We start from the raw sequence: 14975 nt of genomic DNA, 5'->3' as shown, positions 1-14975 counted from the left end.
GTCGCAGATTGTTATAATTGTCAAGGCAGGGCCTCAAAGGAATGAGAATTTAAGTGTCTCGCAGGGCACACAGTATTTGTCAGTGCTCGGTGAATGACGCCATCTGTCATCTCCCGTCTTCCTCCGGGTCTCTCGTCGGTACATCCTTTCAGCTTGAGAGAGCTGTCAGCCCTGGGGAACTCAGAAGCAGTTCCTACATGTAACTTTCTGTGCACAAGGAAGCACCAGATGCAGAAATATGAGCAAATATCTCCTGACTTGCCTGGCTTAGTCACTCCTGGCCCCCATAGCAGGCAGGACAGCCCCGATGGTAGTTTGGACTTGAGGTCTCTTCTCACCAAAGGCACTCTCATCTGAACAAGTCTTTTTTAAAAAAAGAGTAATTTTTTGCCGGGCGGTGGTGGCGCACGCCTTTAATCCCAGCACTCGGGAGGCAGAGGCAGGCAGATCTCTGTGAGTTCGAGACCAGCCTGGTCTACAAGAGCTAGTTCCAGGACAGGCTCCAAAACCAAAGAGAAACCCTGTCTCGAAAAACAAAAACAAAAAAAAACCAAAAAAAAAACAAATAAAAGAGTAATTTTTATTTATTTTAGTCAATTCATACATGTTTGATATACATACATATATTTTTTCTTGTTTGGGGTTTTTTTTTGGTTGGTTGGTTGGTTGGTGTTTTTGTTTTTTGAGACAGGGTCTCCCTACATAGCCCTTGCTGTCATGGAACTTACCCTGTAGGATGGGGTTGGCCTTGAACTCACAGACGCGCCTGCCTCTGCCTTCTGAGTGCTGGGATTAAAGGCCTGCACCATCTCACCAGCTTGTTTGCAATAAACACTGAACATAATCCAATCAAGCCTCCATCCCACTCACTCAGACCCCACCATAACCCCTCCCATCTTCACATCTTTTTTCTTTCTTTCTTTCTTTCTTTCTTTCTTTCTTTCTTTTTTCTTTAAATTAAATAGCCCATTGAGTTCAGTTAGTGCCACCAGTGGTGAATGGGCAACTTCCAAGTTGCCACATCCCAGAAGAAATATGACTCTACCAGTGCCTTAAATTGATGGAGTTCCATGAGCCCACTCTGCCCATGCTGAAATACTGACTGGCTTTATCTCGCACACACCTTTATGATGGAAAAGAGAATTCTCCCTCTCTGGTTTCATTTTACTTTTCCTCTAGATTAAACTCATCCACCTGAGTTTGGTGACAGAGATGGTGACAGATACTCCAAAGCTGACATTGACTTATGGTAAGTGCTTTCCCTGAAGATGAAACAGTAAGCTTTTACTTTTACTTTTGGCTTTTTGAGACAGAGTTTCATGCAGCCCAGGCTGGCCTTAAATTGACTGTGTAGCCAAGGCTTGGCTTTGAACTGCTGATCCTCCACCTCCTGAGTGCAAAAAATCGGGTGTGAGTCACCTGTGTATTTATGTACTGAGTGTATAAGGCTCTCACATGGGTCAAGTTCCCGAAGGCTTAGGGAGCAGACTGCTGAAGCTCACCAGCCTCTGAAAGAAAATAAAACCCACATTGGTTGTCAGCCAGAATGTTGACTGAAGTTGACTCACCTGCTCCTTGAAGTGAACTATCTGCTGTCCTTCCCACAAGACCAACTACCAAACAGGTGCCGTTGGCTATAATATACAATCACATATGGCACAAGCGGTAACTAAGTTCACTCTCTGCTGAATGAATGAACAAACACTCCTCACATGGCCTGAGGAGACGTCAGTCAAGACGGCTGAATGACGACAGTGGCTTCGTGTCCTGGTGACGTGCACGTATGTTTGTAGCCTGGCAGAACTCAGGCCCACACGAATCAGGTTTCCTGCAGGCATTTCACCCTAGACTGTTTACTCTTGTTCAAACCAGGCTTTCTGGTGAGCCGAGGAAGGGCAGACACAGACTAGAACATTGAGTCCTTATTCACCTGATGGTGGGAATCCCAAACTCAGTCAGAGACCTTAAGAAAGCCAAAGTTTAGGCTAAGATGTTGGGGGTTTGGTGACCTCAGATTTCAGTCATCTTGAATTTAATCTCTAAAATCCCAAAGCAGGAAAAGCACAGGACACATCCTGTGAAGAGCCCCCCTCTGTCCTTTCTCTTGATTCCAAGTGTAGAGAAAGTACCTTGGGCTAGCTCTACACAAGTTACAGCCAAGAGTTGTGGTGTCCAGGTGCCCAGAAGTTCTGACCCCAGGACACTTGCTCAGCACCTCACACACACACACACACACACACACACACACACACACACACACACACACAGGCTTTAGTCACGCTGCTCCTGGAGTCCCCTGTGTCTCTTGCTATGAACCAGAGTTTAAATTTCTTCCTCTTTCTTCCTTTTTCTTGTCTCTGATGTGGGGACACTCCTGCTTCCTAGCCTGAAAACATACTGTCCAGCTTCCCTGTGCTCTGGAAGCACACACTGCCTTTGTAAAGAAAGAGGAAGGAGAAAACGGATTTCTAGACCTCAGAATGCAGAGACTTACTAGACCTTGAGGTGGTCCCTGGCGTCCACACTGTTGACATGGGCAGGTTCCTCGCCTTGTCTAGCAACACCGAGGCAGTGGCATTGATGATAGACACCTTGGTGACTTCACACTGGTCATCAATAACAAATCCAGTACACTCACCCCACATAGGTATGTTATAACTAAGTATCCTGTCTTCTTCTGGTATGAATTCCACCTCACAGAGCATTAATTAAAATATCAGAGTTGAAAATTTCTTTCTCATACCACCGGGACCTGTGATACCTACTTCGGAAACCACTGGTTTAGAAGACCAAACGAACCCACATTTATAAAAGCTCTCTGTGAATAAATAAAACGAGGCCAATATTGGCAGAATACACAGTATCCATGTGTGCGCGCCTCAGCCTGAACACATGCACGCTTGAAAACACATACCCAACGCCAGCTGCCTGCCACTGTTCCCTCACTGGGGATGCTGGGGAGCACTTTGAGGCATTTAGGAATAGTTCATAGGAAACTAGATTGAAATGTGATCTAAAGGCCAGGGGAAAAAGGCAAAGAATTTCACTCACTTCCCTTATCAAAATTACACGGTCCAATGTGGATGGGGGAGGGGTGGGCTAGCCTAATTAGAGCACTTAGTTAGAACCTTGCTACTTTGTGCTTTCCACCCTTCCAGAGGAAGAGTACCCACATCCCAGTACCCACATCGGGCCACCGCTCACAACCACTGTAACTCCAGTTCCAGGGGATCTGACTCCATCTCCTGACTTCTAACTTCCACAGGCACACGCGTACACAATATAGACACATAAATCTGAAAAAAGAAAGGAGAATCTTGACACTTTGAAAGCAATACAATACATTTCTCATTATAAAGTAATAACTCCCAGACAGTGGTGGTGCGCACCTTCAATCCCAGTACTCCGGATGCAGAGACATTCGGATCTCTGAGTTCAAGACTAGCCTAATCTACAGAGCGAGTTCCGGAACAGCCAGGGGTATTACACAGAGAAACCCTGTCTTGGAAAACAAACAAATAAACGAAAACTTACCAGCTGGGCATGATGGTACATATCCAAAATCCCAGCTCTCAAGAGGATGAAGCTGGAGGATTGTGAGTTCGAATCCAACTTGGGTTATATAAGGAGATGGTATCTCAAAATGGAAGGAAGTAAGCCAGGAAGGAAGGCCAGACAGATGGACAGGAGGGAATGTAGTTCAGTTGGTAGAGTGCTTGCCTAGCATGCGCAAAGCCCTGGATTTCATTTTGGAACCTAATAAAACCACCGTGTGAGGTGCACACTTGTGATCCAGCCCTCAAGAGGCTGAGGAAGGAAAAGCAAAAGTTCAAGGTCAGGTCTGTAGATGTGGCTCAGTGGTTAAAAATGCATACAGATCTTCTATGGGGCCCAAATTTGGTTTCTCAGCATTAACATGAGGCAACTCACAACTGTCGGTACCTGCAGGTCCAAGGGATCTAATGCCTCGGTAGGAAACTGCACTCACGTGCACATCCCACATACAGATGCACATATATACAAATAGTAAAGTAAATATTTAAAACATTTAAGGTCAACTTCAACTACATAGTTGGTTTGAGGCCAACCTGAACTTATAGGGCATCCTTTCTGAGAAAAAAAAGAAAGGAAGGGGGAGAGAAAAAAAAGAAAAGAAAGAGAGAAGCAAAAAAGGAAGGAAGGGAGAGAAAAAAAGGAGAGAGAAAGAAAAGAAAGAGGGAGGGAGGGAGGGAGGAAGGGAGGGAGGGAGGGAGGGAGGGAGGAAGGAAGGAAGGAAGGAAGGAAGGAAGGAAGGAAGGAAGGAAGGAAGGAAGGAAGGGATGCATTAGCCCTCAAACATATATGTAGAGAGGGTTTCTCAGGTTCAAGAGAGCCAGCTGTGGTCTCTGGGTGCGGCTGAGATTCTCTCCCTGTCTAAAATGTTGATGACTGAAGAGCAACAAAAGGTTTAAATTACGAATTTGCAAATCCATGAGACTTGAACTCAAAAAGTTTCATGACATCAGCCAGAATCCAGGTGACAATCTAGCAAACCCGGGTGTCACATTTAGACTATGTCACAAATAAACTAAGCTTATTTATTTATAGCAAGATGAAATAACTACACCAACACTGCTTCAAAATACCTCGCTGAACTGGATGCTTATTGGTTGGATGATTGACTCGAATCCTCTTCAGTAGTATCTGTGAGCAGATGCTGCCAGTGCATGCTGAGATCTATTCCCCTGTCTCATCACCTGTAAAGCAGAGGTGATGCTCAGGCCTCCCTCCGCACCACGAGACCACACTGAGACACGAAGCACTTGTCACCTGCCCAGATCCAGGGAAAACATCCATACTGGCTGTCACTTCGCCACTCAGCTAAGGCCACTGGCTCACTTTTGTGGAGTCACACTCAACATCTTTTGATGCTGTCTTAGCTGCCATACTGTAAAGCTCTCTGAGTCACTTCTGATGACAGTCCTCTCTAATGTGATGAACCCTTTCCCACCCACATCACCAGTTACACCTAGCATTAGAAATACAACAGGGGCCCTTATCTGAGACAGGCTTTAATCTCCTCTGTTTCATCCCTTGCTGGATAAAGCACACATGCAGGTACTTACACTTTTAGGTCACCTTGTCCTTGAAGTGAGCACCTTATTAAAATGGATCTTTATTTTATCCTTCCTTGTCCCCAAATAAAATTTTTATATAAAAGAATGCACATTTGCTACACAATAGAAACCTTGAGAGGGCCAATAGGGCTGGATGGTTACTCTGAGAGGTTATATTTGGTTTTGCTTTTATTTAGCGTGGCTTATGTTGATATTACCAATGTTAAGATATATGTGCCAGGCGGTGGTGGTGCACGTCTTTAATTCCAGCACTTGGGAGGCAGAGACAGGTGGATCTCCGTGAGTTCAAGGCCAGCCTGGTGTATAGAACAAGTTCAAGGACAGGCTCCAAAGCTACAGAGAAAAAAAAAGAAAAAAAAAAGATATCCATATGTAACCGACTAACCTATGGATACTGCAATTTGAGCACAGTGTTATAACTGTGAGGACATTTTGCTTATGATTTGTCAAGTACAATAACTCAATAACAATAAATCCAGTTAAATTCTACCATACTGAGATGTTCATCTCTTTTTAATGATAGAATAAAATTATAGCTAGTCCCTTCTGTCATACTTAAGAGTCCATTCAGCCTCAGGGAAAGATAATGATTCACTCAAATTAGGTGTATGATCTGCTCCTAAAGACTCAGTCAGCAGGGCTGGAGTCTTGTCTTAACCTAGCTTTCCCCTTAGGTCCTCAGTCCATCTTCAAAGGCAAAGCATTGTGATTGGGAAAGAAACAGCAACCGGCCACACTCTCAGCATTTCATCTCAAAAAAGAAGCTGAGAGTCTAATTTTGTATAGTTTGGGTATTGAGCGAGTTGAGTGCCAACTCTATCTGGCCCTATACATGACACACCCAAGCTTGGGTAATGCTCAAAAATGCCACCCAAAGAGTACATTATCTTCACAGAATTTGTAGGATGGGCAAGCATATATGGAAGCTGTGCTCTTACAGGATCTGTAGGAATGAACCTTGTGCTAAATCAAGGAGAAAGAGCACAGAGGGCTTGTGCTAAGGCGATGGGAGGGGGATTCGTTTGCAAGACCTGTGCATGATCAGGACTCCTGAAGATGGACCCAAGGCACCTCTGGGCTCTGAAATGCTGTGCTTACTACAAGGGCTTTCAAAGGTATGTACATCTGGGACCCCTCACCCATCTCCCTTTCAGTAGGTAACTGTATTCGTTACCCATCGTCTTAGTCAATGCTGTGAAGAGACACTATAACCACAGCAACTCTTGCAAAGGGGCTCACTTACAGTTTCGAGGTTTAGTGATTATCAGCATGGCAGGTAGTCTGGTGGCAAGCAGGCAGACATAGTGCTGGAGGAGCTGAGAATTCTACATCCATATCCACAGGCAGCAAGAGGAGAAAGATTCTGGGCCTGGCTTGAGCTTCTGAAACCTCCAAGTCCAACCCCAGTGACACACTTCCTTCAACAAGTCCACACCTACTCCAACGAACAGTGCTACTCCCTAACCAAACATAGGAGCCTATGGGGGCCATTCTTATTCAAACCACCACACCCATTGTATTTCAGTTAATAACTCCATTACTGTTTGGGGTCTATTGTTTGTATGTTTGCGGTTGCAATAACAAGAGCTCAAACTATGTATGGCAGAAGAGATGCTACCACCATGGCACAGGGACAGGCGAGTCTGAGACGCCTGCCTTCCCTCTGCATGCTTCCTTCTATTCCTCACACAAGTTGGTCTCTCACAGCTCCAGTTTCTAAGCATCCCATGCAAGGGCTTCTTTAGGCCTGGCGGAAGTTAGGTCAGGAGTCCACCCTGAGCTGCAGAGTCTGAAGGAGGAGCCACCAGTCCCTAAAGGGACAAGGGCACTGTTGATGACGCCTGGATGTCCCACTACATACTCTGTCTTTCACCCTCAGCTCCTCACTGCATCCCTGGGCTTCAGCATCTTCCACACTTGGTCCCTTCTTTGGTTTTCCTATGAGGTCTATGAGCTCTAACTTGGCTCAATTCAGAATAGGAAACTTACTGGCTCAGTCAGACTCTAGACAAAGCTGTGTGTGCTTGGCCAATAGAGAGATGTGCACAGACCCACTACCAAGTTTAGTGGTTTGGCTAGAGTTTATCTCCACCAAAACAACAAAAATGATTTGCAATGTAATCATGTGAGGGGCTCGTGGGACTGTAGGAGATCGTTAGGTTATGAGGGCTCAACACTCATGAATAGACTATCGCTCAATTAACTGCGTTGGGCCTCAAGACACAATTAAGGAATGAACTGGGTCGTGTGAAGCTGCATTAGTTACCCTGAGAGCAGACTATTATACAGCAAGGTCGCCCTGGAGTTTGGTCTCTTCTCTCCACCTTCCTTCGCCACTCACACACCCTCCTGCCATGGTGATGGGGCACCTGCCACGTTACAGTGAACATTAAAGCCTTTACTGAATGTGCCTGCCAAACTTAGACTTTTCACCATCACCACCGACACTTGGGGCCAAGTAAAGTCTTTTCTCCTTTAAAGTATCCAACCCCATGTTTGTTGTTTATAGCCACACGAAATGCACCAAGAGCCACCAGAATATCAGTGCCCTCTGGATATCGATGGGGAGATGATGGCAGGCATTGTGATCTTGCATGCATTCCCTACCCCTTAAAAGCCCATGAGGGATCCCCGCAGCAAGCTGGCTAGCTAGACTAGTTGAGTCAGTGATCTCTGGGTTTAGCAAAAGTTCCTGCCACAGTCAGTGAGGCAAAGAGCAAATTAAAGACTCTTGATATTAACATATGCATGCACATACATGCACACGGGGATGCACAGCACACAGGCATAACACACACACGCATGCATGCATGCACACGTGCATCCACACCACACATACACATGCAAAAGTAAATAAATAAGTAAATCCACCATGAGAAGTGGCTCAGGAAAACGCTGAGCTTCCGAGAAGCCAAGAGCCCGGTTCCCAACACAGCATGAGTACTGGAGCCCAAGCCCAACTCTACAGCAAATGCGAGCCTGCCTCTCTGAGTCCCAGTTAGTTCCAACAGTCACACCATTTCCATTACAGGAGTAAGGCCTGGGGTTTCCTCCACCCAGTCACTCCTGCCTTCATCCAACAGGGCGCCTTCAGGAACAAAGGTGCTGTGTAAGATAAGGAAGCATGTTGACGGGGAAAGCAAGATGAGACTCACAGGAGAGGAAAAATAGATCAGGAAAAAAAAGACCCAAACGTGGTATTTTCTATCCTTGATTTTTACAGGTTTATTCGTTCCGCAAACACATTGTGGGGCTCTGCACACCAGTGCCTTAAAGATGCATCCACAAATGGCCAGATCATCCTCCCTGCAGTTCCTACATCCAACCAGAAGAGGGAGGCAAAGTGCCAGCCCTGTGCAAGGTGGAGTCAAAACTTTGCTACAAACCTCCGAGCTGTGAAGGATCCCACTTCCAAGCAAGCAAACTTCCATTTTGGACTGTAATTTTTAGATAGAGCAATGTTGGTCAGCAAGACATGTAGTGGCATTTCAACTGTATTTTAATAAATAAAGTCTGCCTGAAGATCTGAGAGTAAAACAGTCCCGCTGGTCAGATTTACAGGCCAGATTATGGTAACACCATACCTTTAATCCCAGTACACACTAGTTGCCACAGAAACTAGGCGGAACATGCTTTTAATCCCAGCCCTAGACAGGACTATAAAACAGGGGGAGACAGCTCTCACACAGTCTCATTCTGAGATGCCAAGAGGCAGGATCGTCATTTCAGACTGAGGCCGAGGTAAGAGTCAGTGGTTGGCTGTTTTGCTTTTCAGATCTTCAGGTTGAACCCCAATTTCTGGCCCTGAGTTTTTATTAATCATGTTTCAAAGTCAGGCTTGAGAAGGGAAGGCACAAGCGTGAAGAAACAACAGTTTCCCCTCTGAAGCCACAGATGTTCCAGGAGCCCAGGCGAAGAGCGCTGACCAGGGCATCCAAGCTAGCCCAACACTGACAAACATAAAAGCTAAGCAATGTCTTGGCATCTCTAATCTACATCACAAGCATTCCCAAGAAGGCTGATTAAAAACAAAATATGCCACGCCAATAACCCCTTTTGACTATGAAATGAGGAATCTAGGGACTTTCCAGTATCTTCCCTGGTGCACAGTCCAGGTTTCTGGGTTTTCATGGACAGAAATTATGTCAACCTTTCCATTTCTCCAGCCTACCTGACAGTACATCTTCACAGACTCCAAATCAAACCACTCAACTCCATGAGGAGTGACGGTTACTCAATAGGCATTTGGAACTTTTCGCCTGCATAGAAAGGAGAGTTGGAGAGATGGCTCAGCGGTTAAGAGCACTGACTGCTCTTCCCGAGGACCCAGGTTCAATTCCCAGCACCCACATGGCAGCTCATAACTGTCTGAAAATCCAGTTCCAGGGGATCTGACATCTTCACACCAATGCACATAAAATAAAGTTAAATAAACCATAAAAAGATTTAAAAAAAAATAGAAAGGAGAGTTGGAGGTGGACCATGAGTGACGAACGCCTCTCTGTGCTCCAAATGAATCCTCTAACACTGCAGGACAGGCACCGAGGGAGCTGATCCGACACCAGAAGTCCAAAAGGAAAAAGAGCTGAGTCTAGTACTAGGAGCATCCTGCTAGTTAGCGTGGCTCTCCTGGGGTAGCTTCCAACTATGTGTATGCCCGCACTGAGCAGGTACATCACAGTATTGTACAGTAAGAGTCCAGCAAAGTTGAAAACACGTTAGCATGAATGCTACAGAGCAAGCCTAGAATCAGGGCTTTCACAGGGACTTGGGCCCTTCATGCAGACACACAGAGATGTGTACACAGACATGCGTTACCAGAGTCTAGGCTGGGACACTCGACATCGGTGAGTAAATCCTGAGGCCCAATTTTTCATTTTAAAAAAAAAAAACCCTCATTCTCCAGCAAATGATTTAAGGCTCCCTGGAGACGCAGTTGATCCCGAGACCAGGGCAAGAAACATGAAAATAACAAGAGCCTAGAGCATCTTCAGGGCCAGAAGGTAACAAAGGGTTAAAAAATGAGGGACAGGTGTGTGGACATGTGGGGAAAGGAAAAAGAGGGAAGGGGTAAAGACACCAACCTTAAGAGCTTTCATTACAGGCACCATTCCCTAGGGAAGGAAGCTGTTCCCCTGTTGCACCCCATTGCCCAAAAAAAACCCATGTTGACACTGAAATCCCAATTTCTGGAGCAGGACTCATGTGACCCTACTTGGAACCAGGATCTTTGCAAATGTAATCAAGTTAAGAAGAGTTCTTATAAGGACTGCAGTGGGCCCTAATCCCAAGGACAGATGGCCTTATAAGGCGGGAGAGGACAGACACCCAGAGAGAGACATCTCAAGACACTGCCCTTCAATGACCCAGGCTCAAACCAAGAAATGCTAAGAACTTTCTAGCAACCATTTGAAGTTAGGAAGGAGGCATGAACCACAACCCTCAGAGTATCCAATAAACCCAACCCTGGCAAAAGCTTGGTTTTAGGCTCTAGCCTCCTGACCTGAAATAACAGCCTTCTGCTGCTTTATGAGTAACAACAGCTTGTTGACAGGAGTGCTGGGGAAACCAACTCCCGTGCATGGTAAAACTCTCAGAGGAAACTGTAAGCACGGGAAAGTCACTGGCCTAATCTCCAAGTATCGCATCTCTGCATTACAGAGGTAAAAAACAGTAACTCTGCTGATGTGTTTATCTAATTATTCTTTACCAATGAAAACCTGGGAGTCAGATAGAGGGGTAATGATCAGAGAAGCAGCAGCAGCGAAGCACCGCTGACCTCCTACCTCTTTCCGGTCTTCCATTCAAAAGGGCAGAGACCCTCTCTCAGCCCCGCCCTACTACTTCCTGTGTCCATCTGGTCTCAATCCTCCAAAAGCTCTATGGTTAATTCTGGTCAGCCAAAACAAACTTTACGGTCAGTCTTGGGAGTGTCAGAATGCAATCAAAATATCATCCACTTTATCATAGTGAAACCTGCTGGACACGTCAACCAAATGACAGGAATCACGTATCAGCTACGTGGTCCCTGTCAGGGACCACTGAAAAATCATCACCCAGGAAGCAACCTTCCAGATGCAGAAGCTCAGCCTACCCGTGTCCAAGTCGAAGGATACTGGACAGAGCTGAACAGCTGACGATAAGTGTCATGACCATGAAACTAGTGCACAGTGCAACGGGGAATAGTAGGGCAAAGTGGGGAGGGCCCCAAAATCTGGTTTATCAATCTTGAGTCTATGATGATTTCTTAGTCCTGATCATACTCCTATGGAGATACAGGATGTTGATGAACATTAAGGGTAACAGACTGAGGGGTACACACAAATTCTGCACTATATTTACTTCCCCATACCTCAAATTACCCTCAAATTAAGAAAGGAAAGAAAACCGGTTGGGAGGAAGGAATTCTATGTAAAAGGAAATCCAGTGCGGACCAGCCCAGCTATCTCTCAACAGCCAGTACTCAAGATGGAGCTCGTTCAAACACACTGGTTTAACGCTTTTATTTTTAACTCTGCTTTGGTAGTACAAAATTCGTAAAAAGTACAAACCAGACAGTTAAAAATACATTTGACACTGGAAACAGTGAAAATTTCTCTTTACAATTTTTTTTTTACACTGAGGTGGCAACTGACTCACTCGTCACAGCAAGGAGCTATCTATCATTAGTGTTGTGGACAGGAGCTCGTCCCGGGTCCCCATCCTTCTGAGGAAGAGGAAGAAGGGGGGGGGCATAAACATCAGCTGTTCAGGGAGCTCGTCCGGGGTCCCCATCCTTCTAAGGAAGAGGAAGAAGGGGGGGGCCATAAACATCAGCTGTTCAGGGAGCTCGTCCCAGGTCCCCATCCTTCTGAGGAAGAGGAAGAAGGGGGGGCCATAAACATCAGCTGTGCGGGAACACTCAGGATTCTCACCTAACAGTATAAACCAGTATAAAGCTTAAGTGTTCAACGTATCGAATGCTGAATTTTTGGCATCTCTGGAAGCCAGTCACCCAACTAACTGCTCAAATATTTAAAAATGTTTAAAATGTACTCTCGGTATATAAATACAATTTTAAATATCTTTGCGCATTCTTTTGGTTTTTATTGCTATAGAAAGTGCTCTCTAGGTTGAATAAAATTAAAAAATAATTAAAGCTGAAGAATATCTTACATATTAGCCCATCACCATTTAAAGGACATTATGGGTTTTTTTTAATGCAAAGTGTATGTTTTTTTGTTGTTGTTTTGTTTTGTTTAAGTAAAAATATTGGCGTAGCTGCACAAACATTACTCTTACTAACACACACTCCACTTCCTGGACCACAGCGAATCCAGCATCCACACTGGCTTCTCTGCTTTGTACACGACACACAGACGCCGGTGTGAGATCACATCAAAGTGCATCTACCACTCCCATAAAATGTTAGAAAAAAGTTAGTTTGTTTCCAGAAACAGAATCAAGTAAGTCTATCTACAGAAAATACCCTGTGGTGTATCTTTTTTTTTTTTTTTTTTTTTTTTTTTGTGGTGCCAAACAAAAACAAGCCCTTTTTCTTTGAAATGACGTACTCAATGCTTCCCACCAATGGAAGCAGGGAACAGAGCTGCCTCACCCCCACCTACACAATTACTATCACTTTTAGGTGTTTTATAAAACAAAGCTAAGAGAGAGAGCAACAGGGCAGGGAGCCACTCAAGCCACTGAGCATGCCGGGAAGGTGCTCTACCACTCAGCTAGACCCCTAGCCCTCTTCATCTGGCTCAGTCACCCAGGCTACCCCTGAACTCTCTCTATAGCCCACGCAGGCCTTGAACTTACAGTCTTCCTCAGAAGCTCTTCCAGAGCATCAGTTACAAGATAACTGTGGGACCCAGAGTAAAACACTGGAGGTCTCAGCAGGGCTCGTTTGTATAAGAAAGAAGTGTTTCGGTTTGGCTTCCGGTTGTCAAAACTTTTTTTTAGAGTGACTCTAAACCATTTTCCCTTTTACTCAAATAGGCTAAATGAGAATTGTTTAAGTTAAATAAAAACAGTAATAGTCTCTGTATTTTCTAAGTGACGGAAGAGTGACAGGGGTGTCCTGATGGCGGCAGCAGTCGATGTTGAAGTCTTGGTCCAGGAATCAATCAGGATACTGCAGTGCCCGTGATTTCCAGCTGATTCCAGGATCTCCTGGGGGATCAATTCCTGAGCACTCACCAGATGCTTCCAAGGACCTTTTCCAGGGAGTCTTCTGTAACAGCCCACGTGTACAGGAAGATCTTATAACCAGTATCAAAATGGAATCCAGCTTGGGTAACAGACGTGAAGACTCCCGCATAAGCGCAGGCTGTCAACGGCTCCACTGTTCACAATGTTGTGATTCCAAGGGAGGAGCCGCTTGTGCACAGAGCAGCAGGAGTGTGCAGCTGGGAACCACGGATGATGCTAGGGACGGTCCACAGTACAAAAGAAATGAGCTCTTTTCCTCTGGGAAATTGAACTAAAATTTCCATTAGACTTTTAATCCCAAAACTTCTTTCAAAGCAAACTGAATTCTGTGTTCAGCATAGCAAAAATATTCCCTTTTGGGTTTGAGCCACATGCCCATTGACTTCATGATAGAAACTATATAAAATATATAAAAATATCCCCTAGTCAACTTCATATCTTGCAAGTTTGGAGTCTCTTAGAACTCTTCAAGAAAGTCCATGCTGCAAGAGAAAAGAACACAAAAAGCTGTAGCAAAAGGGAAACACCACATGCCTATCGGCCCGAGTCTGCGGTCCCCTTCACCCCAGCAGACCACACCCCGCTTCTCCCTTTCCCACTATACCTTCCTACCAGAATTTAGTTCAAGAACATTTAACTACCGCCCATTCAAAGGACCCTTTCACACAGGTCGCCTAAGACCATCGGAAAACACAGACATATACATTACAGTTCATAACAGTAGCAAAATTACAGTTATGAAGTAGCAATGAAATAATTTTATGGTAGGGGGTCACCACGACATGGGGAACTGTATTAAAGGGTCAGGATTAGGGTGGTTGAGGACCACTGCTCTGGAGTCTGAGAACAGAGGAAACAAAGCTGTCTGTTTTCACACGCGCTCCCCATGATCCCTGCCACCTCTCCAGGGAACGGGGTCTTTCTCAACCCTGTGCTGTCACATCATCAGCTGAGAGTGATGACCTCAGATGACCTTACAAACAGCTTTCTATGTCCCAAATATCTCCTCTATAACAGCTTTATAGCTTTTTATTCTGAAGACCGAGATAGCCCAGCAGAGAATTGAAATTCTAAAGGTGTCATTGTATACTGAAACAAGCATACTGTGCAAGAAACCTGTGCAAGGTTAAGGAGCAAAGCATTCTCTAATCTAGCACACGTTTCTCTATAATCACTGAGCAAAAAAGAGAGGGGTCTAGCTTGCAGAAATATGAAACACTAACAAGAATTAGCTGCCAAATCTTAGTTTAAGAACATACTATTGCTGTCGGTGTTGGTGGCACACCCCTTTAATCCCAGCACTGGAGAGGCAGAGGCAGAGGCAGAGGCAGAGGCAGAGGCAGAGGCAGAGGCAGAGGCAGGCCAGCCTGGTCTACAGAGAGAACTCCAGGACAGCCAGGGCTACACACAGAAAAACCCTGTCTCTAAAAACAAACAACAAAAACATACTATTTATTATAAGTCTGTGCCTCAGACCTACAATCCTAGCTAGAGGGTGAGAAAGGGGGATCCCCAAGCTCAGGCCCAGGGTGGGCTACACAGTGACTAAGTTGGGCAGCTTAATGAGACCCAGTGAAAGGTAAAAAGAGGACTCAGGGGCAAGCATTTGCCTAGTATGGGTAAGGCCCTGGGTTCAATACCCAATCACTAACATATGGGAGG

General features: G+C 45.3%; 1 protein-coding gene across 1 annotated transcript in view; it reads right to left on the bottom strand.

Annotated features, from left to right (window-relative positions):
- Positions 1-11605: 11605 nt before the first annotated feature.
- The window catches only part of Rell1 (RELT like 1), a 62140-nt gene continuing 58770 nt past the window's right edge, over positions 11606-14975 (bottom strand). The window contains exon 7 of the mRNA XM_075943468.1: positions 11606-13795. The gene's annotated coding sequence lies outside the window, so the exon portion shown is untranslated. The remainder of the gene's footprint in view (positions 13796-14975) is intronic.

Source organism: Microtus pennsylvanicus, chromosome 12 (genome assembly GCF_037038515.1).
Source record: "Microtus pennsylvanicus isolate mMicPen1 chromosome 12, mMicPen1.hap1, whole genome shotgun sequence".
NCBI classification, from domain to species: Eukaryota; Metazoa; Chordata; class Mammalia; order Rodentia; family Cricetidae; genus Microtus; species Microtus pennsylvanicus.
This window is presented reverse-complemented; position numbering and strand designations above follow the sequence as displayed.